This window comes from Manis pentadactyla, chromosome 10 (assembly GCF_030020395.1).
Source record: "Manis pentadactyla isolate mManPen7 chromosome 10, mManPen7.hap1, whole genome shotgun sequence".
Taxonomy (NCBI): domain Eukaryota; kingdom Metazoa; phylum Chordata; class Mammalia; order Pholidota; family Manidae; genus Manis; species Manis pentadactyla.
Window position 1 is genome coordinate 111,708,184 of NC_080028.1, and position 18,010 is coordinate 111,726,193.

General features: G+C 38.0%; 1 protein-coding gene across 3 annotated transcripts in view; it reads left to right on the forward strand.

Annotated features, from left to right (window-relative positions):
• The first annotated feature begins 1,366 nt into the window (after window positions 1-1,366).
• The window catches only part of SYT1 (synaptotagmin 1), a 528,661-nt gene continuing 512,017 nt past the window's right edge, over window positions 1,367-18,010 (forward strand). Inside the window, exons 1-2 of one of the 3 annotated variants that reach the window (XM_036912316.2) lie at window positions 1,368-1,541; window positions 1,636-1,745. The gene's annotated coding sequence lies outside the window, so the exon portion shown is untranslated. Of the gene's footprint in view, window positions 1,746-18,010 lie in introns of all 3 variants that reach the window. The other 2 variants (XM_036912317.2, XM_036912315.2) reach the window with 2 other exon arrangements.

Here is an 18,010-nt window from a genome sequence, read left to right on the forward strand (position 1 = left end):
TACCGAGGTACTATAATAATTTCAGTACAAAAAAGGACTTAGTTAAAAAGAGTTCTTCTGATTTGTAGCTATTGACCAAGTTTACACAAACTCATAGGGTTTCTAAGCAAATCAAAGCAGACGTTCAAGGTCAAAAAATAGGGTTAGTGAGTGAGAAACGCAAATACTTCTTTGAGTAAGGGAAATATTTCTTTGCATTCTAGCCTTTCTTTCACCTGTGGAGCAGAGCGGACTTGCTCCCAGCTGCCCAGAGCTGGGGTCCCCAGCCGGCATCCCTTCCCCCACGCGCTGAACCTCCCCAGTGTGGTATTTCTGGGTATAACCCAGCTATAAATTGCCCTAAAGCTTAGAGACAATCAGGTCAGCGCTTGCACGAGGGAAAAGCTTCTTACTTCCGAGCAGAACCGTTCAGGGAAGAGGCAGGAGGGGGATTACCCACGCTTAGGTCGTCGCCGCGCCGACCAGGGCGGGGGCACGGGGAGGGGCTGGCAGGAACCGCATCCCCAGCAGCGCCGCGCTGGACCCAAGTCTGCAAACTTAGGTCGCTGCGGGCCCCACTCCCAGTGCCCCCCACGGCTGGCCGCAGGCTGCGGGGTGGAGTCGCGCCCGCCCGCCCCGGGACCGAGCTCCGCCCGCGGCTCGGGCACCGCGCCCTCCTCTGAGAGACTCGGGCGCCCAGCGAGGCTCAGACCGTTCCGGCCGCGCCCCCGGCCCCGGCGGAGCAGCGTGATGAGTCTCCGGCAGCCCCGGGCCACCGCCCTGGGGCTCAGTTTGAGGACCTCGGGTGGACTGCTTTGCTATCCCCGTCCTGCTGCGCTGCCACAACTCCGCCGGGTCAAATAGCCAAAGACAAACTTCTCCCTCTCTTTCCTCGCTCCCACCTTTTTCAGAACCCCGCAGCGCACACCCACACGCGCCAACTCCTAGGGCGCTGTTGCGGTCTGGGCATGCTCAGTATCAGGCAGGTTCTGACTGAAAGTGCGAAAAAAAAAAAGAAGGAAAGAAAGAAAGAAAGAAAGCTTTGTGTTATGCTGTCTCCTTCTCCTGTGCGTTTGGCTTGCCGGACAGATTGTGGGGCATCCCTGCGCCCGCCCAGAGGGTTTATCGGATGCCCTTGAGTGCGTCTCCTTGGGATCTGTCCCCGTCTTGGTTTCCCCCTCCCCCAACGCTCCTCCTCAACCCCCACCTCAGGTCCCTGTCCGCTGTGGGGATGGAGAGACACTAACAGGACTGGGATGGGCGCCGTTGGCTGAGCGGATCCACCTATTATTAGTGAGCCCGGATTGGCTCGCTGGCACAGCGTGCCCGGTGGAACCAATCAGGCGGCCGGGGCTGGGAGATGATGGGCGGCCGCCTCCTCACGGGAGGGATTCCTGGAGAAGCTGCAGTGTGGGGATGCTCTAGACCGAGTCCTGCCCCCAGTGTCTCTCCACCTCCTTCTGCAGCGGCGGCAGCGCCCGCACTCCGCGACGGCAACTTGAGGCTGCACCCGGGGCAGCCCCAGGGCGGTGCTCCGCGGAGGGGCTCCGCGCCCCGAAGGGGTGTGTGCAGGGTGGGGGCGGCCAGCTGGGACCAGCTGGTGGCCCTGGAAAACCGCCCACACACCCACGCCCACACACCCCTTTTGTGTTGCAGGCTGCCCCTCCGAGAGCAGCGGCAGCGAGAGGACGCGTGTGCCTCGCACCGTCCGCGCGCGGAGAGCGGCGGGGACGGCGACCGTCTCCACCTCCTGGTCCTCCTTCCAGGTAAGGCAGCGGGACTGGCCCCGCGCGGCCACCTCGGAGGTGCTTATTTGCTTGAATCCGTCCACAAGATTTTGTTCGCGGTACACTTGGGTTTTCGTTGTGGGAGACTGAGACCTGGCGAGGGAGCCCCGGGTGGCCTATTGTCAGATATGTAATGAGCCACATGTGCATCTCCTGGAAAAGCACTTTGCACTGCGCCCGTGATTTAGAGCCTGGAGTTGATGCTGGGCATCCCCCATCTTCTTGCTTCCTCTTTCCTGCTCTCATTCTCTTTCTTCCTTCCCCCGCCCCAATTTCTCTCTCATCTTTGCCCTCCTCCATCCTAAGTATGCACAGGGTTTCTTTCTCCTGGAGAGGATTGCTTTTTCTCAGAGGAAACAGGGAGCTTGTGAAGAAAGGAGAAAGATTTCTTTCTGCCCCCTCCGAGGGTGGGGGGAGGGGACCACGATAGAAACAACCTCTGGGAAAATTAGAGTACAGAAAGCAATTAAACTGAATAAAGGGAGTAGTCAAGCTCTCCAGCCCGGGCTGTCAGAGGGGAAAGCGTCAAGTTTTGACTGGCTTTTCTCCTTACAAGAGGCTATGTCTCTCACTCGATTCGTTTAAATGAAACAAAAATAAACCACGGATCCAACCCCCTTTCAACTGCTTAATTGCAGTTCCTTTCAAGTGCCAACCATCTGACTTTTCCTGTTTCCATCTGGCTTATGAGGCTGACTATTTAGTATTGCCCATCAGTGGTAATGTCTAAACTTTGAGGGGTTTCTTGAGAGAAGAAAAAAATTTTTAAACAGATGATTACTGGGGTTCTTGGTATGGCTTCAGCGTTGAGAGGGGAAGCAAAAACTGTAAAGTTTCAAAACATGTGTAAGTGATGCCAGTATTCCCTGGAGGCTTGGATTTCTACTTTGAGAAAGCCAATCTTCTTGTTAGCTTTGTGCACACGTTGATTTTCACTATCTTGAATATCATCAACCCTTTGGTGAGATAAAGCAACCGTTTAACTTTTGTGTTAAAGCTGTTTTTGTGTATGAATTGTCATTTCATTCTGCCTTTCTATGTTTGCATTTTATTGCCTGAAGATCAAATACCGAATTCATTCCTTGCCTTATTTTCTTGCATTATGACTATTTTAAGTGTAAACATGATGTTTATGCAATTTCAGTACTCCATTTACAAGACACACAGAAGCTCAGTTGGCCAAGAATCATCTTGTACTGGAACAAAGTTTAGAAAGTCATGGTAGGAAGATAGCCTCAAATTTAAAAAATCTTAAAGGGGAAAATATTTTTGCTCTCATGTCTTATTATAAGAGAAAGATATCAAAACCACTATATGACCTGCTAACGGTCAAGAGAAAGGTACTTGTTGGAAAGAGCTTTGACGGCAGCTTCAGCAATTTCTAATTCCATCATCAGTGATACAAGCTTTCCTTTCCTGTTATTCATCTGAGACAGCTAAGTGATTACTGTCAGATGGGAGGAGGCGGAGAGAAGTGCCTGGTTGACTGTAATGGGAAAGCATTCCAAGTGGGTTCTACGTGAGCACAGAGAAGTGAGCAGATGTTAGTGTCCAGATAAATCCTTTCCTTTGATTTACCAGGGGAAATGCCATGTCTTACTTTTTTATTTTCCTACATGTCCTCTTGGGATAAGAAAAGGGAATTATCCTCCTCAACTCTGCCTGATCTGCCACACTAATCTATGCACCCTAGAAAGTATTTTTCCACCATTTATCTTTACTGTAGAAGTTTATACATGGACTTAGAGAAGAGCTGGTTTCATTTACTATCAATGTAAGGTATATTTTTCTAAACCATTTTCCAGTTCAGGTGCTCATCTCTCCTAAGTAGAACTACCTTGAGTCACAAAAAAAAAAAAAAAGATCTTTCTAGGGCTTTGACATTTAAATGCATTTTTTTTCTTTTAATGTAGTCCCTTTGTTGAAAGCTAAATCTAATTTTTAAATGTGCCACTTTTTGGTTACAAGGGCAAAAGGACAATTGCTTAATTGCCTCATGTATGTAAAACTGAACTAACAAGTTTAGACATGAAAAGATCGACAAAAGGAAACTAACTGGTTTCCATGTGAGCAAAACAAGATTTTGTGTCATTTCTCCATTGTTTTAAGATAAAAGTTTAGGCTTGGTTTGTGACATTTATTTTCATGACTCTTTACAAATGTTAATTATAGCAATGATATGAAAGATGCATATGAGCCTTTAGTTTTTCACATACTCTGAAAAATGAAGCTTATATACTGGAAGTCAGAAGTAATTTCAATATACAGTGAGTGGATTGGGGAGAGACTTTAAATGATGTATTACAAAAAATTATTACCCTGTCATCCCACAAAATGTTCTGGTGTAACGATTTCATATGATCTTCATCTTTTCTCCTTTTAAAAGCATATCTTAGTATACCTTACTAATGTTTCAGAGCAAATATGGTAATTAGGCTTTAACAGATATTTAATTTGTTCAGAGCTAAAGGCAGCTACTATACAAGGGAAGTCCTAAAATCCTAAATCCAAAAAATACCAGAGAGTTGTTGCAGAATAGTTTTGAATTTCATTTCATAATGGAGAATATTAGTTATTCTGTCTGGTCAAATTATCAACAAATATGAAAGTAGATAACATGGTATTTACATCATAATATTTGTATATTAGAGTTGGGACTGAAAATAAAACTCAAATATAGAAGTTTGTCTTAATTATATGCAAAATGGACTGGAAGCTTAATACATAAAATACAGAATGTGTTAGAAATCTGAAAGTTAATTTGAACTTTCCATCAGATTAGTGACACCATGGACAGAATATCAATTCTTCTCTTGAAGTCAGTATATTAAATAAATTTAGAATGAACTGAAAACAAGTTTTTAGAGACATCTAATCTTAAAAAAGTCACATTTAACACAATTACATAAGCCTAAAATACTTAGAGCTCTTAAGATTTCTAGTTTGCGCAACAGACAGGAAGCGATATCGTTAATTCCAAATGGGAACATAATATTTCTTTCCCTAATGGTAGTGATTAAATGATTTGGGGGCGGGAAAGCAAAACGTTTGATTACATTATGGATTAAATTTGGTCTAATATTACAGGAAACTAAGACTACAGTTATTTAGAATACCATAGAATAATTTAGATATGCATCTTGTAAACATTTTGCTAAAAAATAATGCTTTCTAAAATTAAATATCTGATCCACTTATGAATTTTTAAAATTTTAAATGATTTGTTTATCATAAATACATTCGTATGAAAAGTTTTGTAGGTGAGGCTTTTTAACTGAATTTGTTTTCCACTGAAATTGACCAAGGCTATTTAAACAGGGATAAAGTATATGGCAGTCTAAGTAAACAAGTAATTTTAACTAGCATTTAAGGATATCTCTACATATGTGTGTATAGATATGTGTGTATATATATATATTTTTTTTAATTATGTAACTTTTTCTGAAAAGGATTAGAGATTAATGGACAGTAGCATACGATTTACTGAAACTAGAGAGTACTCCTATAAAAAGTACGTTTCAGGAAAAGATGACAAAGTCTTGGAGTTGTTTGTAATAGTTCTTTGGTTGAAAGACTAGGAGTACCCAGAAGCTACATTAATGATGGAAGTCTACCACTTTCCCTTTCAACAACCTTTCTATGGCTTTGGGAAGAAGTCATTTTTGTATGAATCATGGGTTTAAAAACCTCTCAGTGCAAGAAGATGCATTTCTATATAGAAGAAACAAGGTGAAATTACAGTTTCATATGATTTGTACATAGTGGGGTGATAACATTTCTTTCTAAGGCTTTTATTGGGTGTTTATCTTTGAACATTTGTGTAAAAGTAAACTTTGTCTTTTAACATAATTGAATGACATAATTATCATTGTTTAGGAAAGGGGGGATGGATCTGTATCTTTACTAATTCCTTTATGAATTGATGATCGCTATTTTTAAATAATATTTTTGTAAACTTGATTCATACCTCTCCATCAAATGTGGCCAATTTTTAAAGCACAAATTTGATCTTTCCAATACCCAGAAAACAGCACTTTTTCTTCAGCTTCTCTCTCATTTTAAGAGAGTTCTTGAAGAACCACTTTTATATTGACTCTAAGATAAAGTGTGGTAGCTGGGTGGATAAATGTCATTCTCCTCATATGTGTTAGTAATAAGAAAATAAACTTATTTTAAGCTATATTGCAAACATATTCAATCTATTGCAAGTAAGAAAGCATGCCATCCTTTCTTGTATATATGAATAAAACTTTAACCTTTGCTGTTTTATTGAATAAGCAAAAAACTTCTAAAGTGTACAATGAAAAATATTTTTATGCTGTAGATGTAGTCAGCTCTGGAGATGCTATTTCTGTACTTTTAAATTCAATTTTAGACCTCCTGTTATAAAGAAGCCTCCTTTTAAATACATGTTTCCTTAATTTAAAAACAATACTTTTAAGGGAATTCTAAATAAATTAAAACTAATTTAGAGTAAAAATAGTACACTTATAATAGTGTTAGAAATGAATTTTCTGTCATTCTTTGAAAAATGCAAAGATTTCAAGAAACTCTTTCTATAATTTGTGAAGTGTTTACATTTAGTTAAATGACAAGTTCCCATTGTTTAGAACTAATTCTGATTCTCTTTGGGTTTGTTTTGTCTCTACACATACACTCAGTGCTTAGAAGGCCTGCAGCACACAGTTTTCCAGAAGTTACTAGTAATGCATATGAGGGGAGATCAAAGTCCATCTTTTTTGGTTACTGCTGTCATGGAGATACAGGAGATACAAAGAAAAAATACTGGCCATTCTTACATTGGTCTCACAAGTAGTATGTTGAACATGTTAATAGAAACATAGGGAGTCATTTTGTTAAAGAGGAGTCTGGAAAATTGTAAAGCAGATGAAGATAATAAATGAATTTTATTTCTTAGCTGTTGGTACAAATGGGAGCTGGGAATTTTCCATGTAGAATGAGAATGGCGTTTGTTAGTATAAGAATCTGGTGAAACTACTTGGTTAAGATTTAAGATGTAATTTCCTAAATTTCCTAACAGCTCTGTCTGACAACATTTCATTGCACATGCCAGAGCACAACCTGCTACAGCCACCCCAAATACTGTGACTGAGATATTTAGTTAAGTGCCTCAGTCAGGAATTAATTTTTGGTTGAATTACCCAGTGAATCAAATCCATGCATGGTACTGAAATTTGGCATTACCTTATCCCAGTGAACCTGTTTCTCTGTTTGTAAAATGTGGCTTTGCTTATAATTCTAAAGTGCTCATGTAATTCATTATTATTTTTCCAAAAGGTATTATGTAAGTAAAATGAGGTGTGTGTTATTTCCTGCAATAAATGTTTTCTTTCTAAATAGCTCAACTAGGTAGTCAAGGATAAAATGCACACAGGCACTTCAGTGCGAATAGGATCAGAGAGTTATTAAAATGTGGAACATTCTTTTACTGCAGTTGCTTAAAGGAGACATACTATCTCTTGTCCTCCTCCTACACCTGCTCTGACTATAATCACCTTTTTAGTTCTCACGGGAATGAACAGGAAAACAAACCCACCTCGCACCTCTGGTGAGAGTTTCCGAGTGTGGCCTCTGGGGGGCAGCCTCCTGTTTTCCTTAAGCCCATTTCCTTTCTGGGCCAGCCTCCTTGCCTGTCACCCCAACCCCCACTAGCTTGGAAGCAGGTAATTTGATTTACTAATTGCTACTTTGAGATTTGCTGGTATATTTTGATAAGCATGAAGTCAAAAGCACATAGAAATGCTCAAACAAAACATACACAGCTACACCAAACAGTATTAACTCTTTCAAAGTGTGACACTGAGTCATGTAAGGTTTAGAATAATTGATAAAATTACTTTTCTTTCTTCTAATTTCTTCTAATTACTTCCAAATAACCCAGGCAAAAGGGGAGGTTGTTAAACCATGACTCTGCATAATTTTTTTACTTATGAAAACCACTGGATAACACAAATAACTATTCGAATGAATTTCAAATCCTTGGATTGGCCTAGTACTTCCAAAATCCACGTCTTGTTATGGAGACCCTTAAACATTCTCATACCTCATCCTCATCATCACAGGTAATTGACAACTGATAAAGTCCGTAGACTGTCTGGACTGTGCAGCATCCCCCAGGCTGCTTTTCAGATGGATTATTCATAATCTGTTTTCAAAGGTAATTTTATGTGAGAGTTACTTTAAGGAGAAAGAGCCAGCTGGTTATGTTTTTCCTCACTGTGCTGCACCCCAGTATTCTATGCAATGTAAAAGTGGGGAGGTCCTTGTGCACCACTATGAAATAAGGAAATGGCTTATTTTTGAGAAAAAAATGTCAAATATTTTCAGGACAAATGACTTAATGGCCTTTGCAACAAGGACACGTGGTATGACCCGGGTCACGAAGGCCTGGTTGAGCTCCTCTAGCTTTCAGGCTTTGTGTTAGCAGGAGTAATAAGTAAAGTGACGCTGACACAGTTTCTCTGGAGAAAGACAAGGTAACAATGCAATTGCATCTGTTTCTGACTTGGAGTGTTTGCCAGATCCTAGTTTACAAGGCTGGCTTTTCGCCTAATCCCTGGCATTTTCATCAGATGTGAGGAATGAATAAAGTGAACCACTGGGCATTAGAGCGTATTTCTAGAGTGCCAAAATCTCTTCTATAAATAGGAAAACATCCCCATCCTATTTTAGCCAACATCCAAAATCCAAGGCCACAGGTTTTATATTTAAATATATATACACTAGACCATTATTTGCCTAACAGTGCTTGATTTTTATCTGTCTGTTAAAACATGTTATTAGTTAAAAACATGATATTGTAAATAATATGTCTGTTTTTAGTGTTTTTATTAAGCTATAATGTTAAAAAGCCAAGAAATCACATTGAGATACATCTGAGTTTAATAATTCAAGAAAATGACATTTCAACCAAAAGCCAACATATTCCTAAATTGACCAAAACTGCCCTGGTTTTAAATTGCAAAAACAAAAAATGGTAAGAAAGAAAGAACGAGAAAGACATAGTACTTGATATTCAAGATCCAATTTCTTTTCCCCCATGGGAATCATAGTTACTTTCTGAACCACTCCTGGACACCACAAAATGAATATTGATGATAGGAGGGAGCTGACTCGTTCAGGAAAAAGTGGAGCAGACAAGTCCTGTTATGCTTTTGAGAATCTCTTTCATCATTCATGTATGAAACACACAGCAACAGTTTTATTTCTCTCAACTTCTGGACTTTCAGACCTGTATGCATTGAAGTGTATTACTGCTCACCGCCAGAGTAGAAGACCAACTAGTAGTAGCTCTCCAGCTAAAAGAGTAAGATAGTAATTCATAAATTCTCTTCCTTTCTCAACTTTTTCCCTTCTTACCCTCTCCTTATCTTTTCTTCTCCTTTCTTTCTACTGTCTCAGTGGATTATCTCCCTATAGAATCACTGGGAGCTGCGTGCTTTAGGCCCCATGCTAATCTCTACTAACAGGATTTATCTTTTGTCAACCACTAAGAAGTTTAATTCTTAGTTTGTACATGTTTTCGGTTAGCTTCACAAAAATATTTATAAATAAACCAGGGAGCAACCTCTTAATGTGTTTATGTAATTGGCACGTTTAAAAGGAATGTGCCAAGATTTGAATGTTTTTCAGGTTTTACATGCAAAGACTGGCCCACAGGTAATTTTTAGAACAAAATTGATGGCAGAGAGATAGAACAATAATGTTTAAAAGTCCAAACGAATGACCTGTACTATTAAGCACCTTTTCTGTTTTGCTCTTCTGGTGATAGCAATTAAATCATTGTTTTCATTACAGTTATATAGCACTGTATTTTTTTTTTAATAATTTGATTTATTTAGTGTCACAGGAATGATGTGAACTATCGGTGTTAGATTTCTATGGTGTATAGTACTGTATTTTTAAAACATTTCTATTGCCTTATTTGATTTTGATAATGAAGAGATTCTTCATGTTATAGATCTAAAAAAAGGAGAGCATAAGCTATTTACCTGTAATTGCACACTTAGGAAACCTTTTATTTTCACCTACTTAATCATATTCCTCAGCATTTAATAAAGAAGAACTAAATGTTTTCAAATTCTCTCAATATGTATAAGAACTAGCTTACTATTTATAAAAAAATAAAAACAAATATTGTATATACAGACTTTATTCTTTTCAGTGAAAAGATAAGGCCATTTTAATATACTGTTTTTATTTCTGTGACTCTTACTTTGAAGTAAATTATATTTGTGTTTTAAAATTATTTAATAATAGTGTCCTAATCTGTAAGAAGTCACTAAGCCTCAGTCACTAGGCTCCTTCAGCCTTTAGTCGTAGCTGTATCACTGATAGGAGAGGCCATCCATCTCATTTGCTTCCATAGTTGTAAACTGTGTGGTCCTGAGCTGTTTCCTAGAATGACAGAGGTGGGATGGGAATGATGATCTAGCTTTGGACAAACTCTCCAACCTCATCTCTCTACGTTTCCTCACTGGTGCTCACACGACTTTTCACTGTTTCCTGAGCCTAATGTTAATGGAAGTTGTTGAATCTATTAATACTCTTTCTCTTCTATTCCAAAGTAGAGATGGCTCAGTGGAGAACATATCCAAACCCAGTTATTATTTAACTCTAATATGAAGTCCATCGTAGGCCATTTTTGTGTTAAGACTCAAAACACATTTGGGAGGATTACAAATAGCTATACACGTTGCAATGTGGATTAACATAATTAACTTTATAGCTGATCTGATACGAGAAAACAAGAGTTGTCATTGGGAAAGACCTAGAGAAAGAATGGGAGATCAATTAGAACATAGGATGGGTGTTCATGGGGATCTGGGGACAGACTTGGGGTAACCAGATTCTTGAATTCTTACTACATGTCAGGTGCTTTGTGTACTTTCCATATTTCTTTCTATTTACTATTCCCCAAAACACAAGATTGGTATTAATTTATCTGTGATTTTTAAGTGAGAAAATTATAGAAAAGAAGTCACCTTCCAGGGTTGCACAACTGTCACGTAGTAGGATGTAGATTCAAATCTAAGCATGAGCATTTGTAATCACTAAACTCCTCAGTGGCAGTAGAAAAGAACAGATGGTGGTAAAGAGGTAGTGGTGACTAAAAGAGATAGAAGACGAATAGGCAAACTTTATCCACTTCATAGTCTGAGTCAGTATGACCTTAATGGCAGAGTGAGAAAAGCGTGAACCTTGGGATCTTAGAGACCTGGCTGTAAATACCCACTCTAGCATGGTGAGCAGCAACCAGATATTTCACTACTAAACAGTTCCATGTTACCAGGGAGGGAAAAGTGTTTGCAAATTATCTGGTACTCAATTAATTAGCAGGTCTGACCACCCTTGCCTATTTTTTTATTTATTAGTCAGGACTCTTCCTCCTATACAACTTCCACTTAACTATAAACGATTTGAGAAAGAAAAGTTGTTATTGCTTATGTTACCACAAATTCCAGGAATATTTTGGATTGGGTCATAGGGTCATAGCTAGAAAGGGAAATCAAACCATATCGCCAGGACCAGGATCATCACCCTCCACCTTTAACCTTCCCATCTCCCATCCTAGTTCCACTTTCCTCTGCCACTGCTTTAGAGTCAAGCTCTTTCTTTACAGTGATAAAGAATATTCCCAGTGACTATAGAATTATGTAAGACATTTCCATGTAAAGAGTGTCTATTTTTCCCTAAAAGTTTCCAGGATAATCATGAATGGAACAGGTCAGGTCTCTTGCCCTGAACCCATCACTATAGTAAGGGCTTTGAAATAATGGTGTTTTCCTAAGCCGGGTCTTGTGTCGATCCTAGATTTGAGAGTTGCACTTAACCATCACTCAACTATGTGGAAAGGAAGTTCAGCTGCTGTTACAAGAAGGAAAACGATTCAGCTTAGGGCAAGCAAAAGCAACAAATGCTGAGCCCATAAGGTAGAGGCACTGAGCCATTAGAAAGAATACTGGCTGGCCAGTGCTGGAACAGCTCCTGGAAGGCCCTTACTGTTCCAGGCACCAACCCCTTGGCTGACAGGTCAGGGAAGGCCCAGGGAATCCTAGGGGAAGAGGCATAGTAGTCACGGACGTGGAGAGGAGTGACGCACCCAATAGGCTTGAAGCAATGGCCATTTACAAACAGGTGTGGGAGGATTTGATGATTTACCAACTGGCATTACTTGACCAGTGTGAACAGGCTGAATATGAGACTGATGGCTGGAGTGTCACTTAACTCTGGTTGGGTCCTTGGCTTCCTTTTAGTACATTGGGAAGGTACTTATGACTTGAGAATTAGATTCTCAGCTCAGCAGAGCTGAGAGCAGCCAACTGACAGTACGGGGCCACCCACGTCTGTGTCAGTACTTCAAATTTTTGTTAATTTTGTGTGGCTGGGTTATTTCAAGTTTATACAATTTTATTTTACAATTGTTCCAACTGCCTATGTATTGGTACAAATTCAACAGAATGAATTTGCACCAAAACACAATACATTTTCTCCTTGCTATGCCCCAAACTGAAACAGAGTCACTCAGGAATAATGTATTTCTTCAGTAAGGGCCAGGGTGCGCTTCTTTCATTCCAGGGGCTGTTTTGGAGGCTGGAAATATAGAAGTAAACATAGTGGACAAGTTGCTTGCTTTTAGGAAGTTTACATTCCAGGGAAGGACACAATTAGAACAACAGCTAAGGTAGAAAGTTATGAAGTAGAAATGCTATAAACTACAGAATTTCAAATAGAAATGCTATAACATAATAAAACAGGCTAATAAAATGTGTAACATTAGGGACTGGTCAATGCAATTTGAGACATAAAAGAGAAACCAGCCATGTAAACAGCAGGGGAAGTGCATTGAAGACAGGAAACAATTCAGGGCAGAAGCTCTGCAGGGGAAGTAAAGTTGGTGTACTTATGGAAGAGACTAAGGGCGAATGTAGCTGAAATGTAAAGGTTCTGGTTTCAGGAGTTTAACCCAGCTATATTTTAATTAAAAACAATCTGCAAGCATTGTTAGGAAAATTTCAAAAACAGTGTGATCACGTATAACCTCAAAATTATTTAAGTATGAGTGATATCTCATTTTCTGTGTAATATGCTTCCAGTATGTGTTTATATGCTTCCATATGGTTGCAATCATGGAATACATACTATTTCCATCCTCACTTTCAAAATTCATTCTCGGGTATCTCATAGGTATATGTTTTCATTCTCCATTTTCATCTTTAGATTAACTCCTTTTCTTTCATGGCATCCCTTCCTTAGATACTTTCTGTGTATCTTTTGTTAAATCTTAATAACCTTTCTCCTTTGCCCTCATTTCTAAGGAAATTGAACACATGGCCTACCCCCAGTTGTATTTTTTCTCTGGATTTAAGAAAACCTTGCTTCTTTATCACAGTAATGATTTTTTTCAATGTAATTTCCTTTAGAGTATATATTTGATTATATCCTACACACCCTAATTTAGATTTTGAAACAAAAGTAAATAAACACTGAAAATATAATGATACAAGTCATTTTGTGTCGGTTATCATTTAGACAACATAGGTCTCAGAGCATTAACCGGAAATTATTTTTCCTCTGTCTAGTTTCATATCCTGGCTTTGAGAACCCAATAACCCAAAGTCTACCTAGGTCGCGCTGTGATAGTAAACCAGGTGCTTACGGAGGCATATTAACTTGGCGAGACTGCAGTACCAGTCAAGACGCTGCAGCAGTAATGAAGTAATAATTAAAACGTCAATCTTAAATGGCCCTGTTTTTTCCCCTAAGACTTCTATAGACATTATACTCTGACCAATAACATATTTTAAAAATAGAGTTTTCTTTGCTGAATTCACACAAAACCACTGAATGTGAATATAAGAAGAGTAGTTTAGTGGACTCTTCTGACCAATAAGTGATATGCTTTACGGAACCAAGGCTCTTTTGTATGCTAAATATCTTCTGTTTTAGTACATATATACTTGCATATATAGTATAGTTGGATTTTTTAATATAACTGATCATTCCAGTAAAAATACTGGTCATAACCAACTAAGTTAATGTAACAACCTTATCAATGGGTAAAAATCTGTAGTTTTAGAAACTTCCTAAAAAGTATTACCAATTTTTAAAGAATACAGTACATTTAAAATTCCATTAAGCATATGTAAGTATAATGTAATGGATATATGGGAACTTAGAGACTTATTTTTTTAATATGCAGCATCACCATACTGTAAATGTGTTAAATTTAATAGAATTCCCCTACCAAAAATTATAAATTACTGATATTTCACAAATAGGTGATTTTGTGTGAATTTGCACTGGATTTTTTTTCTAAGCCCACAATGAATCTGGCACTAATGCTTTTACTGTTTTGTCTCAATAAGTAAATCTATGTTGGTCTGCTACCTTCTGAGGAGTTCGGTTAATAGCTATTAGTTAAAGCTATTAATGTGTTTTTGTTGTTGTTGAAATGCTGTCAATACATTGTACTCTCTTTTTTAGTTATGGATAAACTTTCTGGTAGAGGAAGATGCACAGATGTGATAGATCATTTCTCTCCTATTAAAGTGAGTAGAGAACTAGTCTGTGGGACCAAGAGACGATGAAGACCGAGAATATGTATATATATGTGAGGTTTGTGCTCAAATTTAAAAACAAGCAAATGATGTAATAAGCTAAGCTCATGATGTGGAGATTTTACTAGATGATCTGACACCTTTCAGTGCTAAAATATAGGATTATATTATAATTTAAAGTAGCATAAAAACCCCAACCTGTCACTAACTTCATAATGTGGGGATTTTGCTAGGTGAAATCCCTGACACCTTTCTGTGTTAACATATGAGAATCTGTAACTGACCAGTGTATTTTTCTGCAAGGCAATTAGATATACCAGGGGCCTGGCACAGAAATATTCCTTTGGCTTCTCTCCTATTTCTGTGATTTTTCTCATAATGGTGGGTAAAGTTGGAGATTAAGTCCTCAATCTTCTAGTCATTCATCAGTCTGTTCAAAAATATTTAAAAGAACACAGACTCCCAGACACTATCAACCAACTATCAAAGAATGAAGTATAGTTCAGCTAAGAGATACACCATAAACAAGTCCTGAAAATACACCCACTCTGAGTTGTGAAATAGGATAGGGTAGGATATGCTGTTGTAACAAACATGAAAACCTTAGTGGCTTAAACACCTCCTTATTTCTTACTCCTAAAATATATAACCATTTTGGATGTGTTTGGGGGAGGCCTTCTGATTTATGTACTCATCCAGGAACGCAGACTGATGAGGTATTCAATGATGTAATACTGTCATCTCAAAATAACATTTAAGGATTCGCTATAGTAGGGAGGAAAGTGCTGGAAGTTTTCTCACCAGCAATTATCTCCGTTAACCCTGTAAGAGCAATATTCAATTTCTGGTCACAGACTTTTAGATAAACCCAGTCTATGTGGCTGTAACTATAAAGGCATCCCGTCACTGGGCTTAGGTGGAAGGGGTATTATTGCCCGTTGCTTAAAGCCTCTTCTGTAAGGAAAGGGGAGAGCTTTTTGAAAGTGCATAAGAGTTGAACGATCAGTGACGAGACAGCAGTGGCTTCATAGTGGAGCATGAGCTGCACTCTGATGGACCTTTGTGCTTTAGGAGAGATGCTTTTTTTTTTTTTTTTTTAGTTCATTCTTTAATGAAAGCTTTTCTTTGCTTTACCTGAATCACAAACAATGGATATGTATTTTATTAAGAATGCCAGGACTCCTAGCAAATTTGGAGAGTGAACTCAGTCATCTGTGTCTTACTAGGTGTCCTGACATATAATACCACTGCCAATTTAACAGATCTATGTGGATGTGTTAAAGACCACTCAAATTCAATATAGCCAAAACTGAACTCATTCTCTTCACCAACATATCTGGCACTTCTGCAGTGTTTGATTCTAATGAATGCATTATCTAGCTGTCTTATCTAGAAACCTGGGAGTTACCTGTGTTCTCATGTGCATCTCATCCTTAACCCCAGATATAAGAAAAAAGATGTCTTGATAATTTTTAGCTCATAAAAATCCTTTATATCTGTTTACTTTTTTCTACCATGATTGTCACACCATAATCAAACCAACCTGCCATCTTAATTCTACTACTCTTAACTTGAGTCTCAAGTCCATGCATTATCTGACTCCTCCTACTCACCAGGCTATTCCAAACTCCTTCCTGTCCCAGGGCCCTATGCTCAGAGTACTGTGGAATGTATCTACTATTGGAATGCAGCAATGGAGTATGGCTGGCTGTTTAAAAATAAATTTTTATTATTTATATCTGAGAGCAAATGTTCAGTTTTTCCATATTAAAAGACTATGAATATGTTACTTTTCAAAATGACTGCAAAACTGTCACGAATTGCAAACTCTGTGTGGTAGAGAAGGATTTGAACAGTAGTGGTAACTTTTTTGTACTTTGGGTATGCTTAAGTAGAGTTTAAGTTTGAAGATGTTGAATACTTAACTGCTTGTTAAGAAGAAATGTATTTATAAATGCATATTTGACAGGCGAGGATACTGATGACACTAAATTTAATTGAAGGAAGTCTTAGTGGTATGTAGAGCAGGGCTTTAAATATCTATGTTGCTAAAATTTTAACCTTAGGACTTTTCCAATTATTTTGATACCATGTTTTCTCAAAATCAGGGAGTCACAGCTTTTTTTTTTTCTTGTTTGTTTCTTTGATTTGTAATGGGAACACTCTGTGATCCGATCCTCTGGGTGTGAAAACACATTTTCAGAAGATATCTGAAAATAATAAAGTGGGAAATAAATCTTCCAGCTAAAGATAAAATAGACTATAATAGAAAAACAGGCTGATATGTTTTTTCAAAATCTCTGATTACTGATTACTAATTTGAGAATAACTGTGTCAATCTGAGATCTTTGTGTATATTTCTATACATTCCTTCAAACAATAATGCATCAAATTATAAAATTATAGCAATGGAGCATAATGTTTATCACCACCCTACAAGGCACAAAATCAGATTGAATTTAAGTGCCTTATGAGTGCAGGAACCATTTCTGTATTGTTTGCGATTATATTCTCAGTGTTGACCAGCCTAATAGTACTTAGTACTTACTAAGTAAGCAATTAAAAATCATTGATGGGCGTTGCTGGATGAATCATCCTTGTTGTTCTTATTTCATTTGTTTCTCATTCATTTCTATTTTTCTTCACACATACAGTACCTTAACATGTGGTGTTGGTAATGAGAGTCTTTATGAACTGAAATTAGAGTCAATTCTCATTTTCATAAAAGGTGAAATAGGACTTCTATTCTTTTATCAGTCTTTACTTCCTTAGAGTAAAGCAGCTCAATAGTTTACTATTAAGTTCCAAATTAGTGGGTGCTAATTTAAATGTTCATTTAATAATGGATAATTAAGAGTGTAAACAACCAATCGGTCAATGAAGAACTCAAATAAAAAAAATTCCTTGAGATAAATAAAAATGGAAATGATCATTACAAAATCTTCGTAATGCAGCAAATCACTTCTAGAGGGAAGCTCACTACCCTCTAGGGCTACCTCAAGAAACAAGAACAATCTCAAATAAACCACCTAACCTTACACCTAAGGAACTAGAAAAAGAACAGAGGGCCCAGACTTAGTAGAAGGAATCAAACAGTAAAGATCAGAGAAGAAATAAATGAAATAGAGACAAAAAATAAATTAACAAACTATAAGGCAGACTCATCCAGAAAAAAAAAGGACTCAAATAAATAAAATCAGAAATGAAAAGAAGTTACAACAAATACTACAGAAATACAAAGGTTTATAAGAGACTACAATGAAAAATTATATACTAACAAATTGGACAACCTAGAAGAAATGGATAAATTCCTGGAAACACAATTTTCCAAGACTGAATCTGGAAGAAATAGAAAATATAGACAGATTTATTACTAGGCATGAAATTGAATCAGTAATCAAAAACTCCAACAAATGAAAGTTCAGGGTCAGATGGGTTCACAGGTGAATTCTACCAAATATTTTAAAAAGAGTTAATACCTCTTCTTCTCAAACTATTCAAAAAAAAAATGCCAGCAATACTCAAATACCAAAACCAAAGACAGTTAAAAAAAAGAACATTGAATAGGCCAATATTACTGATGAACATAGATGCAAATATCCTCAACAAAATATTAGCAAACTGACTTCAAGAATACTTTAAAAGGATCGTTTACCATGATCA